This window comes from Papaver somniferum, unplaced genomic scaffold (assembly GCF_003573695.1).
Source record: "Papaver somniferum cultivar HN1 unplaced genomic scaffold, ASM357369v1 unplaced-scaffold_118, whole genome shotgun sequence".
Taxonomy (NCBI): Eukaryota; Viridiplantae; Streptophyta; class Magnoliopsida; order Ranunculales; family Papaveraceae; genus Papaver; species Papaver somniferum.
Window position 1 is genome coordinate 15,165,477 of NW_020620825.1, and position 27,665 is coordinate 15,193,141.

Consider the following 27,665-nt stretch of genomic DNA (forward strand, 5'->3'; position numbering starts at 1 on the left):
GAACAATATAAACCGTTAGATTCAGTGGATAAGGGATCGGTATTAGCCGTTAGATTAAAGGGGGTATATAAACTAAGGGTTAGGGTTTCACTTTCAGTTCGCTACTACTTCCCTTTCTTTCGTTTTTTCTTGTCTCCGACTCTCCTCTCTCTGAGAAGGAGAAGAACTTCTTCTCTGTTAACAGTTGTTGCTCAAATCTTCGTTTCTTCATCAAGGTTGTTGTTTTCTTCATCAAGGTTGTTTCAATCTTCATCAGGTAAACCATAAACCCTTTCTTTCATATTTTTTTTTTAATTTCTTGAATGATAGGGTTTTAATTAATTTTTTGTTTTGTTTTTGTACGTAGAGGTAGAACTGTAGAAGACCTTCAAGTGAATTTATCTTCAGGGAATCAGGTATAACATCTCCATCGCTTTGAATCCTTTGATTCAATTTTATTGGTGTTATTACTTTGAAATTAGGGATTTTGTTTGTTTTACTGTAGTTCTAAGATTTTATTTTTATTATGTAAAAGGGTTTCTCTTCATATGCCAACTGTTTAAAAAAATTGTATTTGTTTGATACTTTGATTTGTGTTTTAGGGGTTTCTACCTATTTGATTGTTGGTTTACTAATGAAACAACTAGTTGATTTCCTTCATCTTATCATCGTCGTCTTGTTTGTGTTTTACTTCTACTTCAAATGGTATGTGCATGTTCTGTTACTGTCAATGGAGATAATGAACAAGAGAAGGTATTACTGCATGTATTATTGTTAAATCAGATCTTTTAGTAATCAGTATCCATTAAGAATATGATTCTGATATTGATGTTTCCATTATTTGCAGAAATTCTATATTGTATACTTGGGTGATTCACCAGTTTTTAAGGATTCCATTGTTGATTCACATATCAATCTTCTGCCAGATGTTGTTGGAAGGTGCATGCATTTTCTTATCACCCTGGAATTATTACCTCGTGCACTTTTAATTTGTCAGGCAATCCAAGATGTTAATATTAATTTGATGATGATCATAAAACGACGAGCTTGCTGCAAAGGATTCGATCGTACACAGTTACGTCAACAACTTTAATTCATTCGCCGCAAAGTTATCACCTGACGAAGCTAAGCAACTAGAAAGTATGTATGGTACTGTGTATACCTGGATTATTGTTCTGTCTTTATTTCGAGTCCTAATGTTAATTTCTCTGTGTAGGTTCCAGAGGTGTTGTTTCGGTGTTTCCTAATCAACAAAGAAAACTTCATACAACAAAAACATGGGATTTCTTGGGATTTCCTCAAAATGTTAAAAGAAAAGCGAAGCTGGAGAGCAACTTAGTTGCGGGCTTAATAGATACAGGTACGTACTTCACTAATAGAGGATTTGCAAATTTGATATTAGGATGGTTTTATGCTTTGATAATCAAGTAAAATTGAATTTGAAGGGATTACAGGTATCTGAGAGCTTTAATGACAAAGGGTTTGGTCCTCCACCAGCTAAATGGAAGGGATCTTGCGGCCCTTATGCCAATTTTTCTTGCAACAAGTAAGTAACGCTAGGTGGGTAACAAATTGGTGCATGACCCTCAATATGTTTTACTAATGAAGACCTTCCTTTTATTCTTTACAACATTTATTATTCTGATCCAATTTCTTATTTTCGTCACTGTGGTATCATCCTCTTTTAGATGCAAGGTAGTGACTCTCTGTTTGGCCTATGTGGTGTATTATAGATTCTGCACATCTCTCCCCTTCCCCTGGAATATAGCACATAGCTCATAAAAATCAGTTTCTATATATTATATTAGACAATAGATATAGTCTAATAGTTACTAACTGCTATTATTTGTTTTTGCAGCGTTACTTGGTCTTATCAACACTTATGAAACCACAAGTGCTGCTGACATGGATTAGAAGATCAAAATTCAAGACTACTGCAGCACTAGCTGCACTGCTAGTTGTTCTTTTTTCAGATTTTCTCATTTTCAAGACTTAGTGTGTATGTTTGTGGCTATTGCTACTTTTTTTTTTTCATATTTTCAAGACATTGTTTGTTTGGTTTGTTAGTAATATTGCTACTTATTAGTTGCTGCTTTGAATGAGAATTTGTTATATAGAAAAAACAGGTAAAAAAACAAGTAAAAGAAAAGGCAGTCAGTTTTTTCGCTGAAAAGGTACCGACTGGTACCGGTCCCGTACCGGTCCCGGACCGGAACCGAATGGTACCGGAACCGAGGTGCACGGTACCGGTCCAAAAGTTCAGTAACGACCTCTGGGGGTACAGGTACTCGGCCTCGGCAAGAACCGAGCCGAACCGTACCGTGTGCACCCATAGACGTGCATGAACCATTTACTAACTCTTTTAGCCAAGTATTTTTCGTTTTTCAAATTAAAAAAATAATTTAAGGTAGTAGGTATGACATAGTACTAAAGATTTTAACGGCGTTATAGATCCGCGTAAACAACGCGAGAATCCTAAGAAATGTCCTTGAATACTGCAAAAAATTAAACGACTGACTTGTCTTTTCAGATCTAGAATCGCCTTCAAAAACATTTTATTTTAAAATTAATATTTCATTCCAGTAAAATTATAATATGATTTTACAAGTACTATTTTGGTCAAATATACCGTGAAAAATAATAATATTAAAGAGTGAATAATATTTCGTTGAAAATGGAGATACAAATATTTTCTGATTTGACTCAGAAATAAGCAAGTAGAACAAATTTCAGATTTGATTCAGCTTGTAAACGAGCGAACCGTTCATAATTGCCTGGTTGGTAGAAGAAGGAATTGACGCCTCACACCGGAATCTATAATAATACAAAATTAAGAAAAATAAACATCATATTTTTCTCCTACTGATCATTCACGATGAATTACCGAAATGCAAAACATGAATTTTCTTTTACAGGTTTGCTATGCCGGAATTTACAGGTTTACTCTTACATGAATAAGATTTCTTGATTGGATATAGAATTCGTAAAAGAAAAATTGAAGAGCAATGAAGTAATACTCCCAAATCATTTGAGCTGTCAAGCCGGTGCTGTAGAATCAGTTCCGTATCTGGCATCAAATCCCTCATTTTCAAATGGTAAAAAAGAGCTACGTAGCTATATGTATGTCTTGTGAAATAGAAAGATGATTTATGTCACATTATGAGAAAAATGAGCTAGCAAGCAAAGGGTTCCTGTATATATCCGGAGAAAACAAGATTAATGTGAGGGAAAATTCTACAGATTGTAGTGCAATCATATCGGAACTCCTTGAACTATATGTAAGTGTATTATATCACATAGTCAATGAAATCCAAATTTTACATTTTACTCCAACAAATAAATGTTGGAAGGACTAACTATATATATAAACCCGTCACTAAGAATGCCCAACAATGCACTAGCTGCTTAATGTCGTACTTTCGATCAGACAATTCTTCAAACTATCACTATATATATACATGTAGTACTCCCAAATTACAGAAACATCAAGTTCCAAGAACGTCGGAGTAGTGGCTCGAAAGTACAGACAGAAACTTGTGCTTACAATGCGCCATAACGCTTATAAAGTCGGGGGATTCATTGGTCATTAATTAAAAGACAACGTTCGTCAGGGGTCTCCATGTCCATTACTGTCATTTCCTAATTTTCATTATCTTGCGGACTTTAAGAGATTCTGCGTATAAAATCGGTCCAGAAAGAGAAAGAAGCGGACGAATTGAAGGCAAGCTGGGTGAGTCTAAAAGAGGAAAGAAAACATGTACTCACCACGTGTCAGAAAAAGACTGCTCCATAAAGACCTGAACTGAAAAGAGAAAACAACGAATGGAATAAAAAAATTAAACTTTTGTATTTTAGGTTTTAGTTTAATGTTTCTAAATATAGCAACAAAAGATCTCCACGTATTGGTTTGTTACTTTTTTTTTCTGGGCGTTCCTTTATATACCCCTAAAAATACTAATGGTACCCCCAATTATTAGTTATGTTAGTTGTAATTTGATTAACATGAAAATCGTTTAAAAATTTCAAAATTTTGATACATATACCCCCTCTCCAAAACCGTAAAAGAAAAAAATTGAAATCGATTTTAAAATTGAACTAATTATAATCGAGATTTTTATACTCAAGTATAATATTTTTCCTAAATTTATGCCATCATGATTTTCCTCTACAATTTCTTGATACAGATGACACAATATAAGTCCTTAATCCCATCTTTCATCTTTTTCTTCTTATCAACTGCCTTGAACCCTAACCCTATATCAACTTTAGCCAATCAGATTCTTCATATGTACGTATAACTTAGCTTTCTCCTTTGCACTTAACACGCGGTCATTCTTTTAACTGCTTTTCAAATCTTCAAAATCATATATCCCATGTACTTCTGTACACAAACCCAGTTAGGGTTTAATTTGAAAATCACTAAGTTCCTTTACAGACTTAATTTTCATCATCCTACTTCTCTATGCAACATGTCAATCGTTGTTCATCGATCTCCATCGGTTTGACTAAATCTTGATTATGATCTCGCATCATCTCATCTGGGAAAGTGAAATATATTAAGGCATAACCGAGTCTTTAGTTTTGGCACCATCTGTTTTGTGAACCCATAAATCCATATTTTTCTAATAACGTAATGAAGTACACACCATTGGAGATCTGATAATATACTAGCTTGTGGAGGAGAAAATGCCATTGATGCGTCTTCGTGGTTCTGTTTCTCTAGGGGTATACGATTATATGATCTGATGGGGTAGGTAGATAAGTTGTGGGAGTAAGTAGATAAAGGGGTATCATTAGTATTTGTGGGGTATATAAAAGAACACCCTTTTCTTTTTTAGGGTTCAAACAAGTTGGTTGGAGTTTGAATCTCTCTCTAAACTTTCAACCCATCAAATCTTTCCTTCATATTTTAAAAGTTAATTATATCAATTAGAGCATCTCCAATAGAGACTGAAATTATTTAATTTTTATGACATATGAGATTTTACACCCCCATTTTCCATAAATCCATTTTCAATAGTAGGTCCAACGAAAAAATAGGGGTGTGAAAATAAATAACAAGGTCTAGAAAGTCTTATTTAGACCTTGAGAATGACCTCCATGTCATCAATTTAACAACTTTTTTAATTATTATTTCCAAATAAATTTTTCTAAACCAATAGAAAAAAAGAAATCACTTTTATTCTTTATCCAAAAAAACTAATCTTAAAAATAAGACTTGCACCATTGGAGATGGTACATGAGCAAAACATTGTTATTTTTCTCCACATATATAAAACCCCATAAACAAGGATCTAAATAAAAACTCCACGTAGGATTTTTAGCACCCACTGTTGGAGATATTCTTAGTGATGTTATTAACAGTACTAATTAAACCCACTCTCTAAGCAGTGTACTTAATCAGTTCTTTTATCACGATGTACTTAATCAATTCTTTTATTAGTAATATTCTTGAAAATTACATTCAAATAAGGGTTATAGAGATATCTTTGAGAAGATGTTGGAAACACAATCATCACTCCAAGTTTTAGTTACTAGATTTTTCCAAAGCTGTTAATATTTCTCATTTTCTTGACTTTGAACATCTCCTGAACTAAATCAAACTAACAATCATACATAAATAGACTATGACATAGACAAGCAGCATTTCAAAATAAAAACAAATAAACAAGCAGTTTTATGTGTGAATGTACTGTGTTTTATATCTTTCCTTGTTCCGATCAAGCACTAAAAGCAAAACAAAAAAGAAAAAGAAGAACAAAAAACAAATTGAGCAAACTCTAAATCATGTTTTGTTTTGTGAAATGTACTAATTTGACTTCTTACCTGTTGTTATATTCAAGCTCTAAGAAAAGAAATGTGCAATACCAGTCAAATTATGTGGACACCATAGTCTATAGACTTTTTTTTTTTTGTAGCATGTACTATTTTTCATCTTTTGTCCTACTTCATATGCAAATGTTATTATCCAAATTTAAGCAGTAAATGGAAAAAAAAAATGCAACTTTAAACGACCAAGTATTAATTTATACGCGATTTGGAGCAAGGTAAAGCGTTCTTTTGTGAATCGTTGAGTACAATTCGGTTGTTATTTTAAGTTAGCAAATCGTGAACTAGATCGGTAAATCCGTTCTAGGTGGATCGGGAATCGGGCGATGAATAAATCATAGAATTCAACTTACACACCCAAAAACAAGTTTCTGACCTGGTTTTGATAACTTTGTTAGTTGGCTATTAATTATTGCAATTAGGACAACAATCTATGTATTAGTCGTTGTAAACCATGGTTAATTATCTGATAACATGGCTTTTCATGTTTCAAATATTTATTAACTAATCTTCTCCTTTGTTCTTGTTTTATACATTAAACTATGAAAAGACTAAATATTGAGAAGAGGGCTAATCAGAATGACCCAAAATTTCCTCAAGCATAAATTGTAAAAACAAAACCCAATGAAAAGAAAAACAGAAAACTAATCGACCAGTTAAGTTGGATTAACAAACACTAAGCACACTGTTTAAGAATAATCTATCTTTTTTTAAGGATATATCCCTAACCACAAAGGAGGATGTGCCTAACGTGATCAGATTTCTATATAAAAGAAAATACTTTTTCTTCCAAGCAACTCGTACATGGAACCAATTCACGATTTCTATACCATTTTATAACGCATTAGGCGCTCATTCTTGTACCGCTGGTGATCACACCCTGTTCCATTTTTTCAAAAGCGACAAATACGTTGCTGCCGAAACTAATGCGCGTCAAGTAGATTCATTGACTAATATATCTTGTATATGTATGTAAAAGGTAATAAATACTAGCTAGCTTGTGGTATATATCAATTTGTGGTTAGATAGACAGATGTATAACTAATGGAGAAGCTAAGCAAAACTTCATGTATGTGATGTATATGCAGAGGCTGGAAGATAGACACATATAGTCATATACCTTGACACATAATCCATATGATATTCTAGTGTTGTACGAGTTTACAATAGTCTCTAAAGAATGTAACATGCTCATACATAAAGAGTACAAATTGTACAATGGTAAATGAAACTAAGACTTCCATTTTTTTGTTAATTATTTCTCATTTCATTAAGATAAGATACTAATATAATTCGTATTATACACATGTAATTCAATCATGAAAATTTACATCTAGATAATATAGTTCTAGAGGTAGCTAATCTCTTAATCGGGTAGTTCTAGAGATGGAAATAACTAGTTTTAGTTTGGAAAATTTCTTGTTTGGTCCTAAGCCCATAAGGTTATTTATAGTAGGGTCCAACCGGATTTTATCCTTATCCTTGGGTCCAAAATTCTTTGAAAACATGAAAATGACTAATATACCCTATTGTTTAAATACGTGTGAAATAAAATACTTCTACCAAATCGGGATTTTATTTATCTGGAGGTCCAAATTTAATTAAAACATATAAAAGACCACAAATTTGAGTACATATCTGCTACACTGTTTACAAATTTGAGTACATATCTGCCATACTGCTTACAAATTTGAGTACATATCTGCTAAACTGCTTACAAATCTGAGTACATATCTGCTATACTACTTGCAAATCTGGGTATATATCTGCCGCACTGCTTACACATAGAGTATGTATCCGTTGGACATATTGAACCTGTAAATGTGACCATAATATAACAATATTAAAACATAGCAACAAAACTAGCATCTATTTCAGTATTTCACATACGTACTCATGGATCAAACCAAAATAAAGTGGCAAAACTATGAATAAAACAGAATAAAAAGAAGTTTTTATCAGTACGACATATACGTACTGCTGATTCATAAACTAAAAACTCAATTGCATAGCAAGAAATGATGAATCCATAAAATATAACCAAATCAAAGCACATATTTAAGTATTCCATATATGTACTCCTGGATCAAACCAAAAAAAATAAGAGAAAACCTATAGATTCATAGTAAACACAAAAAGAAAACAGTACGTCATATACGTACTGATAGTTAATACACAAAAGAAAACTGAAAAACAAACCAAAAACCATAAAAATATCAGATCTACTAATGAAATATACATAAAACATGATTCTTTATTTAGATCTGAACTTGTTTCATCAAAATCCACCAGTATATCACATACGTACCGATGATTAATACACAAAAATAAACTCAAAAGCATATCAAAAACAACCGAATGAAGCTAAAATATCACATCTAGTAACAAAATGTACATAAAACATGATTATTTATGTAGATCTGAACTAACTATAAGACCTCCAAACACAAATTTGGACGAATTGAAAAATCAACCTAAGAATCAAATATAAACCACATACCTTGATTGATTCTTTGTTGATTGTCTTCATCTGTAGGTAACAATAACTTCAAATACGTATCTCAGTTGAATTTCTCCATTACATTAAAAATAAAAATCTAAATAGATTCAAATAAAATAAGACAACATTAAAACTAACCAAATCTCGGTTAAACAAACAAAATCGAAATAACTAATCTCCCGTTCGTCGATAAAAACCCAAGAAAAAAAATCTCTTATAGCAGCTCTCCCGATTTGGATCTGAGAAGTTGAAATGAAAATAGAAAAATGAAATGAAAATTTAGTAACGCCGCTTTTATATACATAAGGGTGTTTTGGTAATTTTAAAAATGCGCATAATACATCCCACACGTGTGCAGGACCTGGGCATAAAAAATTGGGTCCATTTTTCTCTTTTCTTTTAATTATGGACCTCTGGTTACTGGACTTTAATGGGTGGACCTGCCACTAACTAAGAACACTAAAATTGTACCTATAGGTAATTCCTACTTTTAGTTTTAGTAAAAAAAGCGTACACACTAATTTTGTATATGAACAATTTACTTATGGTTAACTAATTTGCTAATTTTAAACTAGACTAGGGTTTTTAAAATCCATACAACTTGATGTTTTCATGATTTACTTCAAGTTTAAAATGTGATGTCATGCAACTTCTTCGAGAGTAGAACCAGAGAGAGAAACAAGTTGCAATTTGAACTCGAATGAATCTCCATGGGAACTTGATCCTAGTAAATTAGTAGCTCAGCCATTGAATCACCATGGGAACTTTATCCTAGTAAATTAGTAGTTCACCCATTGGTTTGAATTTCGAGTCCAGAATCATCAGAAACACACCTGATCAGGTAGTGGCTGAGTGGTGGTGATACCAAAACGTCTTACCACATTTTCACTGAAGATATTTTTAGTCTAGACCAATGGCCAACAATCCGTACACACCATGACTCACCGCGCGCATCTACGTATGGCTTTAATTAGCCTCTTTGCAACCATTTTGTTAATATTTTAAGAAACCTAATTCAGTACGCTTTATTATTAAACTGTCAATGCTAATTAATTAATCATTTTTCTTTGTACGGATTAATTTTTTATAAGAAAAATGATAATACGTTGTTTAAGAAGCATTATTGCGTCCATAATGTAAATTATCTCTACGATTCTCTACCTACAAATGAACGGACAAATGAATAATGGTTTAGTGTTTCTAAAACTTGCTAAAAATTGAATAACTTTAATTTTAGGTTAAGTGATTGTTTCATTTCGATTGGGTAAGACCACGTGAACGCGATACAGAGGATCAATCGATATTCGATCTTTTGTTATGAAATGACCAGGATGGTGAAATTAAGAATTAAACAAAAAATGTTAGGCCTAAACTTGGATTAGAATATCTAATGATTTTGACAAGTGTCAATCATCTCCAAATCATATATATAATAAGAACAATTTTTGATTAAGTTAAAACTTAAAAGATACTATTACTCCCGTTAAAGATAATTATTATTTTTTCTAAGTTAATTGTTTATAATCCCAACTAGGGAAGTTTAACTTTTTATTTCTAAAAGATAATGTGATATCTCTTTTATAAAATTTTCCTATTTTCTTTTGTTGGTTAGTGCTAAGTTTTCAATGCGAAAGAGGCAACCCATGTTGTCTTTACTTCGCTTGGCTAACTTTCTCTTCCTCTCTTTGAAAGGGCATCATATATTGAAAAAGAGATGGAGGATCAAAGTCGTTTGAGAATTATGTTCTATTTTCAGTTGATTAGAAAATATAATCGTTGTATGCATTTTATTTGTCGGTATAAGGACCATGAGGGACCAATAAACCCCGATTGGTTTTGGGAAAATTAGAATATGTCTAATTTTTACTAATTTGTTTGAGGATCTATCCCGTGACGGAAAAAAATAATTAAGGGATCTATTCCAGAGAAAGAGAAAAAAACTGATAAATATATTATATACCACTTGTGTGAGCTTACAAATGCAATAGACTTACTTTTATACCCTTAGCATTTAGACGAGCAACGCCGTCACTTACAATAAAAAACAAAGCCCTATCTAAACATAAGAGAAACAAATGGTGAAAGATAATTTACTAAACGAAGCCAAGAAATTCATAGTTCTCTCATAAACTTCATTGGGATTTCACTCAGAAAAGTTCATCCCCAAAATCCCATGGCAGTCGTTGTTATCTCTCCACTAACATTATTAATCAATTCTACTCGATTCATTTCTCTTCTTAACATCTTTGTTTTCGAAAACTCATCTCAGACCCTTCAATCTTATATACATATAATATCCCCAAAATCAGTACATTTCAAACCCCCAAAATACCCGCGGCCAATTTTATGTCTTGAAGCCTGTATTCAGCTTCTTCTTTAGTGTTAGATACTGATAATAAAACTTTCTTAGCTTCACCAACTCTGCCTTGCATCACCAACCACCTTGGTGATTCAGGCATTTTGAGAATACCAGCCATTAAGGCCAGCGAAGGAATTTCGGCGACTCCAACCATCATTCTCCATCCAAGTTTTAGAGAAAAATGTGAAAATAAATAATTTGAAATGTAACCAAACAAAAAACCAAGACTAATTCAAAGTTCGGGCAAAGACATCAAAACCAAGACTAATACAAAGGCGAAGATATCTCAGCTGAATAAACTGGTGCAATTAAAAGTGCAAAATCAACACCATTACCCGCAATGCACCTTCCTGTCATTAGAATTACTGTAAGGACCCTCAAGCTCGTCAACGCTATTAGACTAGTCAAGAGACGATTTAGCCGTTAATTACTCGATTAGTTTAACACGAATATTAATTATTGGGAATTAATCTAACAATGATCTTGATAAGTAACTAGTACCGTTAGATAAATCTCGAAAAGCTACGCAGAATGGACTACTCGAACGTGTCAATCGGATATCGGACAAAGAAGATATCATTGATTTTGTTTGAAGGGCAAATTAGTCTTTTCGTAATTAGCCAGGTGGCTGCCCCTGTTTAGCTGAACGTGTCATCCGTTGGTATTATCTAACAAAACCAAATCGAAGAAAATCACTTCTTCTTATCTTATCTTCTTTTCTTTTCTATTCTTCTTCTTTCTCTTTCCTCTTCTTCTTCCTCTTCTTCCTCTCTTTCCTCTGTTCTTCACGCTCGTATTACTGTGAGAGATTTGTGAGTTGTTAGTGAGATTTGATTGATAAGAATCGACTGATGAAGATGTATATATTATAGAGGAGTCGAGGTTGTTGCTGATGAAGAGGAAAAGATGATTCAGTGAACTAAGTTAGGGTTTTCTGTGATTATGAATTGGGGTTTCGAATTGGTGATGATTAAGATGAAATTGAAGATGGGTTTGTTCTCAATTAGTGTTTGATGGAAGTTGTCGTGTTGTTCTGAAGCTGATTTGAAGATTGGATTTACAGAGATGCATTTGATTCGAGAAATTGATAATTAGGGTTTGTAAGAAGAACTCAAAGAATGATTGGAAGATGAAATCAGAGTCGCAAGTGACTCATTATAGATGAGTCTGTCATGAAATAGGGGATATGGTGGAAGAATCAGTAGAATCAGAAATTAGGGTTCTTAGCATATTTGGGAATTACGGTTCCTGTTTTTGATTGAAGATGAACTGGTTAGCAATAGGAGATGCATTCCAAGTTTTAATGGATATCAGCTGAGACGAACTGAAGGGATGACTGGTGTTCTTGATGTGGATTGCCGAACCAATTCAAAGGTAGTGGTATTCTTAAATTAATTTAGTAAAGTTGTTCATCTTCTTAGATTAAGTATATGTGAATGGTAATGAATATGGATTGTGTTGAGCTGTCTTGAGTGGTGTTGACGAGAATTGATTTGGAAACAACTCTTGGTTGGTTATTGTAAACTCAGGAAGTTTGGGGCTGACCTTCATGTAACTGGTAAGGGAGTAGATCAGTTATGTAATTATTATGTGTTGATGAAGTGGCGAAATTGAGAATAACGGTGTTTAGTGGAATTGATGCATGATCTTAACTGAAGTTGCTTGGTAGTAATTGTACAAGGATTATGATACGACCACTGGTGCAGGTAGTATGTGCAAGATACGGGTTTGTATAATTGAAATTGAAGGTTGAGCTGGATTGTTGTTGAATTGAGCTGTAGATGCAGTAATTGAACTTCTAGAACTGGTGGAATATGAGTTATTGATTTAGGAGAAGGTTTAGGAAGATGGCGGTGTTGTTGTTGAAGGATGGTACTGTGTTTAGTCTCAACTGAGGTTTGCAGGGAAGATATGAATATGAATGTTGTAAATGAATGTTTAGATTGTTGCTGGAAATTGGGGTTGTATGTTATAATGGTTTAGATGATGTTGTTTCATGGAATTAAGATATTGCTGAGATGAGTTTATTTGTGGTGGTGATGATGTTGATGTTACAGGGGAGGAGATATGTATTAGTGGTGGTTTTGTAATCTCAATTCTGTATTGAAGAATGGTGGTGATATATGTGTAGTTGTTATTGTTGAACTGGAATTGCAAGAATGTGAAGTAGAGGTGTTGCTGGTGCTGAGATGGAGTTGCAGGTGATGTTGGTTTGAATTGCAGGGAATGGTTAATTGGCAAGTTAAGTTAGTTTTACAGTTGGGCATGTTTGGTTGCTCAAGAAGTAAGCTGAACTTAGTAGTAGGAATGTAATGGAGCTAATCCACGCCTGATGTGTGTAGTTAGTAATGATGGTTGTAGGGAATGGAAAATAGCTCCAGTGGAGGCTTGCTACTGCAATTGCAGGTAAGCAGAGGTGTTGTTTGTAAATGAAATTCAATGTTGTTTTGTATTTGAATTGAAGTTGAATTGTTAAACAAGAAGCTGGGAGTGTAAGAAACAGAGTTTAAGGTTGTCTGCAATAGAAGTCTGCCTATTAGTCATCCCAGTCAGAAAAGTGTTTAGCTGACTTAATTTTCTTAGCTGACTCGGTTCTTCTGACTGAGTTGAGTTAACCCTGTCACGACCTGAGTTAACCCTGTCTCGACCCGAGTTGACTCAGTTGACCGATTTAGACTTAACCATTGGACCAGGACTTGACCTTGACTAGACGTTTACCGTTAATTGAACCTTTGACTGTCATTGACTGTTAGTTGACACTGTTGGATTGGGCTTTAGATTATTGGGCCGAGTTTAGTGAATTTGGGCTTAGGGTTGGTTTTACGTTCGATGATTTGGACCTCTTATGGTCCGAATTAGCTTTCGGTTTCTTCTATAAAGTTGTAGATACTTATAAGACCTATCTAATGGACTATAGAACCAACCCAATTCAATTAGTAAACCTTAGCTATGCTGAAGATAGATAAATAAAAGATGTAGAACCTTAAGTGGGCCTAGAATCATTAGAAAGACTTGTATGATTCTTGTGTGAACCTTTTGGCTAGATTCTTAGACTTCTTGTGTGATTAACAGTTAGTCTATATTAACAACGATCAATTCAAAGGACGAACCAGTGGATCAAGGATCTCGAGGTAGGCGTGGCTTGTCATCAAAATAGGTGGGAATACATTTGACTATTTGGTAACCATTATTGTTTTCCTTTACAAAAGTTTATGTTTAACAAATTCATGCATTATCTGCTTGTGTCTTCCTTGCATTGTTTTATTTTGAATTCCGAAAGTATTGTTGTTTCTTTTAATCTTTCCATGGTTTGGAAAGGACCTGTAATGTGTTGTGGTCAATATGAATTGTTATGGGAAATAAGAATTTCCACGTGTGGTATATAGGATACGCTCCTTCACATTGATACCTAGAGCTTTTATGATATATTGGTCGACAGTTCGCGAGTTCGGAATTGTCGACATCCATATTTACGATTAGGTGTGGATTTCCGAGTTCGGAATTGCACAACCATAATATACATTGTTTGAAGAAGGAGTTTGTCCATATACATGTTTGTTTACTTCTGTGAGGATATGCTTTCACATTTATATCTACATGAATTCAGCTTTTAGGCTTATATCGGTTGACAGTTTGCGAGTTCGGAATTGTCGACATCCATATTTACGATTAGGTGTGGATTTGCGAGTTCGGAATTGCACAACCATAGTATACATTGTTTGAAGAAAGAGCTTGTCCATATTCGTGTTTGTGTATCTCAGTGACTTGGTCACTATTTAATGTCTGGGAAGAACATTATTGTTCTTCTTAATCTTGTTTATGATTACTTAAAAGTTAACTGTTAATTATTCCCACTTTTAGTTTTCAGAGACAGATCAGAGTTGCGCAGCGAAAGCCACAAGTATTGACTCCGTTAATTAGTTAACTTCTGCTATGTTTATTATGTTGTTTATTGTATCTGTAAACCAATTGACTATTGTATATGTATCATTTGAGAGAAGTTCATGTATATATACTCTGAGCGGGGTTAGTTTTGGGATAAGTTTTGTAGCAGATTTCTTAATTGAATGTTTAAGTATTTGAATTAGATTCGTAGTGCCTCTTTATTTAGTTAATCTCTTGGATTAGTCAGCTGCTAGCTTGGGGGGCGGTACAATATTGGTATCAGAGCTCACTATTAGATCTTACATGGGAAAAGATAGAAATAGCCAGTGCTAGTTAGTGAATAAATTAGTTTAGAACTGGGTTGGGTTGTGAGATAAATCTTAATAACTAAAAGCTACCAATAATTAAAATAATTATTTGATTGATTGATTTGTTTATTTGTAATGAAGTAAAAATTGTAGGGTACATCAATAAATTTAGCTGATGAGGATTTGAGAATAATTAATCTAAAAAGTATGAACACGTAGACAATCTAATATGAAAAAAATAAAAAAAAATAAAAAAAAATAGTGAGATTAGTATTATTTATAAATCTTGGAAGTCACATATAAACTTGTTAAGCACCTTGACTTATACGTAGGGTCAATAATTTATAATCACATACATGTTAATAATATTTTTAGGAATCGATAATAATTGAAAGAGTAGTTAGAATATCAGTTCGATCATCAATGTTAATAATAAAAATATTATAATAGTAATTACAGATAATAAAAGTAATAATAATTTAATAAATTATGTTAGCATTTATCAATTAGTATCATATTAAACTTAATTTAATTAAAATTTTAATAAGGATATATAATGATAAAAACAATAATTATGATTAAATAGCTATGAAATATTAATAACGTGTATCTATGATTAAATTATGTAAATTAAACTAATGACAAATTAGGAATAGTTGTTTTGTATTTGAATTAGATGGTTAAGATAATACTTAAAATGTATAAAATAAAAAGACACTTGTTAGAAATCTTGTACCGAAATTATCTTTAATCTAACGAATGATCAAATAAAATTTTGAAAGGAAACAAAAATATATGAAGAAGTAATAATAACATTCGTATACATAGTGTAATATTGAACTAAAAGAAAATAAATTCGTATGTTAATAGGATACTTTACACTAATAGCAGAATCTAAAAACTATTAGGATATATTATAATTTTACGCAGACTCAAATTTAGATCATATTAAATTATCAGCGCCAAAAATTCAATAAGATAGTATATGGATTCAATCTGAATGAATAAAATCTATTATAATAATCTTTACGTGAATGTAGAATTATATTTAGAAGATTAAGGCTTAGAGTACCAACTGGACTATTAACTTAAGAATAATGAAGATGATAATATAGGTAAGACAATAATTTTGATGAGATAAGCAAATAATAATATATAATATTAATTACTATAAAGTTTAGAATTATTGCAAATATCATTTGGATAATAATTGTAAGATAGTAACAACAAAATGCATTGTTTTATTAATAGTACAACTTAAGGATCACTTAGCAATAATATAAAAATTTAAGAAAATAAAGTTGGATCAAATCAAATCTAGTTATAATAAATTTAACTTGTTGTTATGATTAACTTTAATTAATTTTTATTGGTCTAAGAAATAAGAATTAGATGAAGTAATAATAATAAAATATTAATACCAAAAAACTACGAAGAATTGTTAGCGGCTATTTACTTATATCAAGTCACATAATGGAATGAACAAATAGATACATTGAAAATAATATGTAAAGGTAAAATAAAATAATAATATTGATAAATAAATTTTGATGATTAAATTTCTTAAGGTGATGCGAACTATTTATATCATCTATGAAGTAAAACTTTTAAGTTAAATCAGTTACAATAGAATTTAGAAATTAGTTAGTCATAATAAGTTAGCACTTAGTTAATCCAGTATTAGGGAATAGTGAAGGTTATGTTTTCTCTGTTCGTAGGAAGGCATTGTTAGGACTGGCCAACCTTGACAGGGCAACTGCATTCAGAGATGACCAATCATAGAAGTTTAGTATAAATCTTTAAGAAACCGATGGGTATAATTTCACTTAGAAATATTCGTAGGATTCTTCCTTAAAGTGATAGACAAATATCTTATAAAATAGAAATTAGTTAAGAAACTTAGACTTCCCTATTTGATAGAATTTAAATCAGTGTAATTGAACCTAGAGCTACAAATTTTAGTTGTAGAGAGCCATATAGGTTTATGATTTGTTTCATGTTATTTTGCGCTTAGACAAGAGATGGTATTATTTCTATAAGGTGGGGAGTTTTTTTTTGAAGACCAGAAGAATGATTTGATTTTCGAGGACGAAAATGATATAAGGTGGGGAGAATGTAAGGACCCTCAAGCTCGTCAACGTTATTAGACTAGTCAAGAGACGATTTAGCCGCTAATTACTCGATTAGTTTAACACGAACATTAATTAATGGGAATTAATCTAACAACGATCTTGATACGAAACTAGTACCGTTGGATAAATCTCGAAAAGTTACGCAGAATGGACTACTCGAACTTGTCAATCGGATATCGGACAAAGAAGATATCATTGATTTTGTTTGAAGGGCAAATTAGTCTTTTTGCAGTTAGCCAGGTGGCTGCCCCTGTTCAGCTGAGCGTGTCATCCGTTGGTATTATCTAACAAAACCAAATCGAAGAAAATCACTTCTTCTTCTTATCTTTCTGTTCTATTCTTCTTTCTCTTTCTTCTTCTTTCTTTTTCTTCTTCCTCCCTTCCTCTGTTCTTCACGCTCGTATTACTGTGATAGATTTGTGAGTTGTTAGTGAGATTTGATTGATAAGAATCGACTGATGAAGATGTATATATTATAGAGGAGTCGAGGTTTTTGTTGATGAAGAGGAAAAGATGATTCAGTGAACTAAGTTAGGGTGTTCTGTGATTATGAATTGGGATTTCGAATTGGTGATGATTAAGATGAAATTGAAGATGGGTTTGTTCTCAATTAGTGTTTGATGGAAGTTGTGGGGTTGTTCTGAAGCTGATTGGAAGATTGGATTTACATAGATGCATTTGATTCGAGAAATTGATAATTAGGGTTTGTAAGAAGAACTCAAAGAATGATTGGAAGATGAAATCAGAGTCGCAAGTGACTCATTATAGATGGGTCTGTCATGAAATAGGGGATATGGTGGAAGAATCAGTAGAATCAGAAATTAGGGTTCTTAGCATATTTGGGAATTACGGTTCCTGTTTTTGATTGAAGCTGAACTGGTTAGCAATAGGAGATGCATTCCAAGTTTTAATGGATATCACCTGAGACGAACTGAAGGGATTACTGGTGTTCTTGATGTGGATTTCCGAACCAATTCAAAGGTAATTGTCTTCCTAAATCAATTTAGTAAAGTTGTTCATATTCTTAGATTAAGTATATGTGAATGGTAATGAATATGGATTGTGTTGAGATGTCTTGAGTGGTGTTGACGAGAATTGATTTGGAAACAACTCTTGGGTTGGTTATTATAAACTCAGGAAGTTTGGGGCTGACCTTCATATAACTGGTAAGGGAGTAGATCAGTTATGTAATTCTTATGTGTTGATGAAGTGGCGAAATTGAGAATAATGGTGTTTAGTGGAATTGATGCATGATCTTAACTGAAGTTGCTTGGTAGTAATTGTACAAGGATTATGATACGACCACTGGTGCCGGTAGTATGTGCAAGATATGGGTTTGTATAAATGAAATTGAAGGTTGAGCTAGATTGTTGTTGAACTGAGCTGTAGATGCAGTAATTGAACCTCTAGAACTGGTGGAATATGAGTTACTGATTTAGGATAAGGTTTAGGAAGATGGCGGTGTTGTTGTTGAAGGATGGTACTGTGTTTAGTCTCAACTGAGGTTTGCAGGGAAGATATGAATATGAATGTTGTAAATGAATGTTTAGATTGTTTCCGGAAGTTGGGGTTGTATGTTATAATGGTTTAGATGATGTTGTTTCATGGAATTAAGATATTGCTGAGATGAGTTTATTTGTGGTGGTGATGATGTTGATGTTATAGGGGAGGAGATATGTATTAGTGGTGGTTTTGTAATCTCAATTTTGTATTGAAGAATGGTGGTGATATATGTGTAGTTGTTATTGTTGAACTGGAATTGCAAGAATGTGAAGTATAGGTGTTGCTGGTGCTGAGATGGAGTTGCAGGTGATGTTGGTTTGATAGGTACAGGGTCTTGGAGATGTTAAGGAAGTTGAATTGCAGGGAATGGTTGATTGGAAAGTTAAGTTAGTTTTACAGTTGGGAATGTTTGGTTGCTCAAGAAGTAAGCTGAACTTAGTAGTAGGAATATAATGGAGCTAATCCAGACCTGATGTGTGTAGTTAGTAATGATGGTTGTAGGGAATGGCTAATAGCTCCAGTGGAGGCTTGCTACTGCAATTGCAGGTAAGCAGAGTTGTTGTTTGTAAATGAAATTCAATGTTGTATTGTATTTGAATTGAAGTTGAATTGTTAAACAAGAGGCCGGGAGTGTAAGAAACAGAGTTTAAGGTTGTCTGCAATAGAAGTCTGCCTATTAGTCATCCCAGTTAGAAAAGTGTTTAGCTGACTTAATTTTCTTAGCTGACTCGGTTCTTCTGACTGAGTTGAGTTAACCCTGTCTTGACCTGAGTTGAATCAGTTGACCCCGAGTTGACTCAGTTGACCGATTTAGACTTAACCATTGGACCAGGACTTGACCTTGACTGTACGTTTACCGTTAATTGAACCTTTGACTGTCATTGATTGTTAGTTGACACTGTTGGATTGGGATTTAAATTATTGGGCCGAGTTTAGTGAATTTGGGCTTAGGGTTAGTTTTACTAGTTCGATGATTTGGACCTCTTATGGTCGGAATTAGCTTTCGGTTTCTTCTATAAAGTTGTAGATACTTATAAGACCTATCTAATGGACTATAGAACCAACCCAATTCAATTAGTAAACCTTAGCTATGCTGAAGATAGATAAATAAAATATGTAGAACCTTAAATGGGCCTTGAATCGTTAGAAAGACTTGTATGATTCTTGTGTGAACCTTTTGGCTAGATTCTTAGACTTCTTGTGTGATTAACAGTTAGTCTATATTAACAACGATCAATTCAAAGGAAGAACCAGTGGATCGTGGATCTCGAGGTAGGCGTGGCTTGTCATCAAAATAGATGGGAATGCATTTGACTCTTTGGTAACCATTATTGTTTTCCTTTACAAAATTTTATGTTTAACAAATTCATGCATTATCTGCTTGTGTCTTCCTTGCATTGTTTTATTTTGAATTCCGAAAGTATTGTTGTTTCTTTTATTCTTTCCATGGTTTGGAAAGGACCTGTAATGTGTTGTGGTCAATATGAATTGTTATGGGAAATAAGAATTTCCACGTGTGGTATATAGGATACGCTCCTTCACATTTATACCTAGAGATTTTATGATATATTGGTCGACAGTTTGCGAGTTCGGAATTGTCGACATCCATATTTATGATTAGGTGTGGATTTGCGAGTTCGGAATTGCACAACCATAGTGTACATTGTTTGAAGAAGGAGTTTGTCCATATACATGTTTGTTTACTTCTATGAGGATATGATCTTTCACATTTATATCTACATGACTTCAGCTTTTATGCTTATATCGGTTGACAGTTTGCGAGTTCGGAATTGTCGACATCCATATTTACGATTAGGTGTGGATTTGCGAGTTCGGAATTGCACAACCATAGTATACATTGTTTGAAGAAAGAGCTTGTCCATATTCGTGTTTGTGTATCTCAGTGACTTGGTCACTATCTAATGTCTGGGAAGAACATTATTGTTCTTCTTAATCTTGTTTATGATTACTTAGAAGTTAAATGTTAATTATTCCCACTTTCAGTTTTCAGAGACATGTCAGAGTTGCGCAGCGAAAGCAACAAGTGTTGACTCCGTTAATTAGTTAACTTCTGCTATGTTTATTATGTTGTTTATTGTATCTGTAAACCAATTGACTATTGTATATGTATCATTTAAGAGAAGTTCATGTATATATATTCTGAGCGGGGTTAGTTTTGGGATAAGTTTTGTAGCAGATTTCTTAATTGAATGTTTAAGTATTTGAATTATATTCGTAGTGCCTCTTTATTTAGCTAATATCTTGGATTAGTCATCTGCTAGCTTGGGGGGCGCTACAATTACATAGGTGAGTGTGCATCCCATTAGAATCGCAACAACCAAGAAGATAAAAGAAGCAACAACAATCGTATAATGCCGACCAATTCAATCTGAAGTTCTACTAGCTAACATAGAACCCACAAATGCATACAAATTGAGAATTCCTGCAAGAACTTCAACTTGGGTATAATTTATTTTTAGATCTTCTATTATAAAGATCATAGCTCCACTCGTAACTCCAGTATCTTCATTAACAAACCATAAAACAACCACCAGTTTTTTTTTTGAAATAACCCAGAATAATTCTGCATAAGAGAAAAATCAGATGAAGAGAGAATCAATTAGATGGGCGTATTTCTGAAGGAGGCGAACTGGTTGATGTTAATCGAACTCCAGCAGCTCGCATCTCTGTATACCGCATTCGCAGTACCACCAGCAACACCAGTACTTCATTGGTTGTTCTTCGTGGCTGAAACAACTGCTCATCTTAATGCTAAGGGTAGAAAAGTAAATCTATTGCATGTATAAGCACACACATGCGGAATATAATGTATTTAACAGTTTTTTTCTCTCTCTGGGATAGATCCCTTAATTTTTTCCGTCATGGGATAGATCCCCAAACGAATTAGTGAAAATTGGACATTTTCACAATTTTCACATTGGTGTTCGATACATTTCGAAAGAACTACATTAGAGATTAAAAGACGTCTCAAATAAATGAAAATTTTACCCCATAATATTCGAATGACTGGTTAATCTTCAAAATTTATTCCTTGTAGGTTACTTTTCTGTTATTGGCTGCGAGTTATAACTCTATCCCGTTGCAACTTCTGCGGTTTTGAGAAAACAAGCATAAAATATTTGTTTTCCCGCAATAGGATTTACCAGGATGACTTGGAACTGTTTTTAAGGGCCTTTAAAGTCAAACGGGTGATTTATAATTCTTTCCAGCAATATTTCTAAGCTTGACGTCAGAATAAGTGTAAGGGGAAGATTGAGAGATTTCACAAATCTTTCCTTTGTTATCTGTTGGACAATGATTATTTTCGAGTTAGATCCATATGTAGATAAGAAATCATATAGATTAATCTGACCATTATGTTATGGTGTTCTAACTTGGATATTTTTGGTAATGCTTTAGCAGTCTAGCTAATCAAGTCATTTTCAGTTAGAAGTCTTTCGTTCGATAATAATTTCATATACTGTGTATGTTCACTATTGAAGTTTATTTTAATATATTAATCTTTTTCCTTCAAAAGAAGATTTTCATTAATGCCAAGGTCACATTGGATTTAAAAAGGGAAAGTACAAAGTACAAATAAACAAGGACATGCCATAAAGTACAACACCGAGAAATACGAAAAGAAAAAGAGAAGGATTAATGGAACATGACGAATATAAGCATGAATAAGAATCGATCAAATAGGTGGAATAATGATCTTTCTCAGAATTAAATTCCAACAATTTTGATTGTTTTTCTTCTATACAAAGAAATGCCCCAAAAATTGGATTTATTTGCTCAAATCTCTTAAAAGTTGTAATGAAGATTATTTCGTCAAGAATACCAGTGATAAAGATTCTGATGAGAATTTCGTCTCCAGATGAAGATTCCATTGCCGGATACAAAAATAATAAAAATCACGTCGTTGGAAAGCCTCTCAAGTGATCTTAAAACCCATAGTAACCAAGAACGACTATTAAAGCCGAGATAAACCTCTCTAGTAGAAGAGATAAAACCCAACATACTGTAAAACATATGGGTTTGGATGGCGCCCCAAATCCATTCCGAGAGGTGAATAAATATTGATTTTGTTGTACACCACCAACTTTTTCGTTCGGCAACCTATATGGACAAAACCTAATACAGTTGCAAGTAGACCAACTTAATGATCCTTGATAATATGTATATAGAGTTTATATCCCCATCTCTTCTAAATCAGAAAGTCTATACAATGAAGTCTGTGAACCTGATTGTTAAGAAGAGTACTTAGACTATCCCATAAATACATATCCAAGATCAATATAGTCGTATCCAAATATTCAGATCCGAATTTTTCAGGTAAGAAACTTGTTATCTATCTTTCAACATACGAATTCTACAAGAAACGAGTCTCGTAGTTGATCTTAATTATATGGACGTATATACTAAGATTGAATGCGTTATTGTGTAAATTTTATTATAAAAATAAACAATGTAATGCGAAAAAGGAAAAACACAAGACACCAGAAGTTTTGTTAACGAGGAACCGCAATAGCAGAAAAACCTCGGGACCTCGTCTAGATTTGAACACCAAACTGTATTAAGCTGGTACATACACTAGCCTACTATCAGACTTCGTAATGGAATGTAGTTGAGACCGAATCTACCCTCCAAGCGGTTGAGTTACAACCACGCTCCTTACGTCTCTTGAACCTCGCAAGGCTCTACGAAATTGATTCCCTCAGCTGACATCCTTTACATGATAAGATTTGCTTCAACCTAAGTGAAGACTTTTGGTACCAATCTTCCTCTAACATGTAAGCCTATTTGATTTCCATTTAGATTAACTATCAAGACTTGGAAATATGTTTGCAATATACAAAACTATCAAACCTCACAAATCCAGAACACTTACACTCAGTTAGCTGAGAAGCCTGGATTATTAACCACCTCTCAAGAACAATCGTAAACTAATCAATTAAGAATAATTTTCAGATATGTCTGAGACAAAGAGAACTTTGTGATTTTTACATCTATCTTACCTGAAAGAGATTATGAAAACCTCGATAATAGAAAAAAAACAAGATCGGGATTCACAAACTATCAAGGTAAAGATAGTCTGGCATGCCTTCAAGAATCCCCAAGTGAAGTATTTAAGTCGTAACCTAATTATGTTTCTCAGAGGAAACCTAGGTCAATCGAGGACGACTCTAGCTATCAACTAGGACATAGAAGTGTCAAAAATTGATTTCCCAGTTGAAAGAGCATCTCTATTATAGATTTTCATGACTAAGGGTTGCTTAGAATTCAAGCTAAGATAATTTGAGATTCAAGCAAACACTTTCTCTGTTTAGATGAAGTGCATGTAAGAAGTTGTCTTGAATTTACATAGAAGAATATACACAGTGGTTCGGTTACGGAACATGTATAATGACCTTTCTGGCATATATGCCTTATTAACTATAAGAAATTTGATGGAATTTAATCATGATCCGCATACACAAGTGTTTTAGTGATCAATGATGTGTTAGATGTGTTTATGAGAGTTATAACAATGTTAAACGTATTTAAAATATAAGTCTTTGAGCATCTGCTAAATTTTACCGGGACGGTTGGTGAAAATTTCCGTGAACCGTGTAGGTAGTGTTCACGAACCAGGGTGCAGCGGTCTATGAACCGGGTTCACCAACCTTACTGTGCCTCGAGAACTCAGATGACAACGGTTCATTATGAACCAGGTTCACCAACTGTTAGCCTTTTTCACCAATACATAAAAATTCAGATCACTGCGATTCGTGAACTGTCTCGTTCTGAACTTTCAGTTTGCGAACTAGTTCTCCAACCTTCCTATATTCCAGAAACTCAGATACCTATGGTTTGCGAGATGGTTCGCCAACTTATCTTGAGTCGAACTAACTGATATTCTGAATTTATCTATTTTGATGTTTAAAACATTCCCAAATAATAAAAAATCATTGCTTGGACAATTTTAAATGATGCACAAAAATTAGTTATTGAACAATAAATTGTTTCGAACTAATATTATTAAGGAAATTTGAACATCTAATGCTTGAATCATCTTTCGAGATGTTTAACAGGACAAGTTTGACTCGAAATTTCTTATTTGCAACAAATCTACTGGAAGTCATACAACCTAGTCTCAAATAGATAGAATGGTAAATCTTGTGGGTACGCATATAGAATGGTTCGGTATTCACATACCTTGTTGATGAAGTTCTCCAAATGTCTTCGTCTATGTTCAGTCTTCGAGGGTGATGTCTGATACTCAACTACCAACTTCTATACCTAGTCCGAGACTTGAATTAGTAGACTAGAAATCAAGATATAGTTTTGATCTACTAACATTGACAACAAGCTTGAGATAACATGAATTAATACCGGTTTTCTCAACCGTCGCGATTCTTGGAATGTTATAGAAACCATTGTTCTTCAATAAATATAAAAAAATATAAACAAAAAATTCAGTCATTTGTACAAAAGTAAATTCTGCATTTGAAAGTCTTCATAGAGATTTTGGTGCTGCCTCAAACATTCGGTTGATTGGTGTTATTCCTGTGCAAAGTTAACATCAATTATTATAGTTGTATCTTGGCTAAACTTACTTCTAGATTCGTCATTTTAAACCATTAATTGACGGGAAGTGTTTTTTAGGAAAGAGGATTACGTCGCCTCTATACACTTCATTTATTATTTTACTATATTCATCTTGTTTCGTCACGTTTTATATTGTTAGAGAATTTCACTGCTATCTGTTTTCCAAAGTATGTTCGAAATGGGTTGCAATCAAGGTTGAAAAAGAGGGGGTACAACAACCACACCCAATATTTCGATTATCAATCTGTATGGACTAACTCCAATATACTTTCAAGAGAATCAACTAGACTCATTCTTAATAAAGTATATCAAAGAGTTATATCTCTCTTTCTTGATTCAATTCTTACTCAGGAAAATCTGCGAGTGTAATTGAATACAAGAGAAATCACTTGAACGGTACCAAAGAACAATGTTCAAGTATCAATCAATTTCAATCAACAACCAAAGGTCGGATTTCCTATTGATTGATTCTAACGCATAACCTGTGACATTTCAATTATAAAGATAAACAATATAATAATAACACAGACACCAGAATTTTGTTAATGAGGAAACCGCAAATGCAGAAAAACCCCGGGACCTAGTCCAGATTGAACACACATTATATTAAGCCGCTACAGACACTAGCCTACTATAAACTAACTTCGGTCTGGACTGTAGTTGAACCCAAATCAATCTCACACTGATCCAAGGTACAGCTACGCTCCTACGTCTCTGGTCCCAGCAAGATACTACGCACTTGATTCCCTTAGCTGATCTCACCCACAACTAAGAGTTGCTACGACCCAAAGTCGAAGACTTGATAAACAAATTTGTCTCACACAGAAAAGTCTATAGGATTGAATAAATCTGTCTCCCACAGAAATACCCAAGAGTTTTTATTCCGTCTTTTGATAAATCAAGGTGAACAGGAACCAATTGATAACCTGGACTTATATTCCCGAAGAACAACCTAGTATTATCAATCACCTCACAATAATCTTAATCGACGCGGTGAAAGAAGATATTGTGGAATCACAAAAGATGAGACGAAGATTTCTGTAACTACTTTTATATCTTTCCTGTCGGAGATATGAATCTCAATCCAATCGTTGCGATCTTACTCAATACGATAGAATATGCAAGATCAGATCACACAACTACGAGAAAGTAGTATCGGTATGGCTTCACAATCCCAATGAAGTCTTTAAGTCATTAAACTTGAGAATCGACTAGTATCACAAAGGAGGTGTGAGGATTAGGTTTCCCAGTTGCTAGAGTTCTCCCTTATATAGTTTTTCAAATCAGGGTTTGCAATCAATGTTAGCTTGGTAACAAAGCATTCAATATTCACCATTAGATGAAAACCTGATTAGATTCAAGCTAATATCTTCCAACCGTTAGATAGAAAACTTAGCTTGTTACACACACTTGAAATGCACGATTTTAGGTTTGTGTAACCGTACCCAAACATGTACATTTGTTGGTTCAACATTAGTTAACCAAATGGTTAGCCATATGAGCACTTTCATATCAACCATATTCTTCTTCACCATAACTAGTTCAAATGAATCAAATGAACTAGTTAGAGAGTTGTTCAATTACAAGGAAATATTATGTAACTACACAAGACACAATCGAGGCAAAAACGATTTGATTCACTTGAATTGATTCATGAACTTTATATAAACGTTTTGAAACTTGCATTCCTTAGTTTATATAAATATAAGTTCACAAAGAAAATCGTTTTTAGATATAACCAACTCAAGTTCGCGGACTGGGTTCGCGGACTTAAGTTCCCGGAAGGAGTTCTCAAACTCCAGCAGATATTCTCGGGTCGAGAACTTCCGCCAGTTCGCGGACTGAGTTCACAGCTCTTGTTCTGGTTCTCTTGATCAACAAAGTTCGCAAACTTTGGTTCAAGGAATAAAGACTTATACATATATGTGTTTCCTCACACTGCTTATATCCAACATTGGTTATATAATCTAAACTCTCATTTCAATCATTGAAACATTCTTAGAGGACGTTATATAGTTGTTTTTCACAAACCATTTTTCGTCAAATCCATTTTCAAAGTGATTGAAACATAACATGACTTTCGTCACTAGGTAAAGATGAACTTGGCCAAAGCAAAAGATTACCAATACATATTTCGAGAAATAGATAGGCGAGATAAACTCGGTTCGAAATAGCAAATGTGTATAATCAAAGTATATATAGCAAAACGACTTTTGTCTCAAGATAGGAGATAGAGTAGATAGACTTTTGAGTGATAGATAAGTTCAAGTCTCCATATATCTTTTAGTCGATGAAGTTCCACCAGTTCCTTGAGTAGTTATTCGTCTTATATGATGATCGCCATGGAGTTCTTGAGCTCAACTATACTTTATATCCTAGTCCGAGAGTTAGTTATAGTAGACTAGAAATCAAGACTTATGGTTTTGATCACTAACATTGACAAACATGCTTGAGATAGAAACACATGCGAGTTCGACCGAGCAATGCTCTAACAATCTCCCCATTTATCAATTTTAGTGACAAAACTATCAATACATATGAAATACAAAAATAAATAAATAAAATTTTGTAGCTCC

At 33.6% G+C, this 27,665-nt stretch overlaps 2 long non-coding RNA genes across 2 annotated transcripts; one reads left to right on the top strand and one right to left on the bottom strand.

Moving 5' to 3' along the window:
* Positions 1-7,419: 7,419 nt before the first annotated feature.
* Positions 7,420-8,421, bottom strand: LOC113330447. The gene is made up of 2 exons (XR_003350298.1): positions 8,309-8,421; positions 7,420-7,623 (listed from the first exon to the last, which is right to left on the bottom strand). It is a non-coding gene; the product is annotated as an uncharacterized LOC113330447 (long non-coding RNA).
* Positions 8,422-11,383: 2,962 nt separating this feature from the next.
* LOC113330613 lies at positions 11,384-19,729 on the top strand. The gene is made up of 3 exons (XR_003350355.1): positions 11,384-12,868; positions 18,802-19,041; positions 19,709-19,729. It is a non-coding gene; the product is annotated as an uncharacterized LOC113330613 (long non-coding RNA).
* The last annotated feature ends 7,936 nt before the right edge of the window (positions 19,730-27,665 follow it).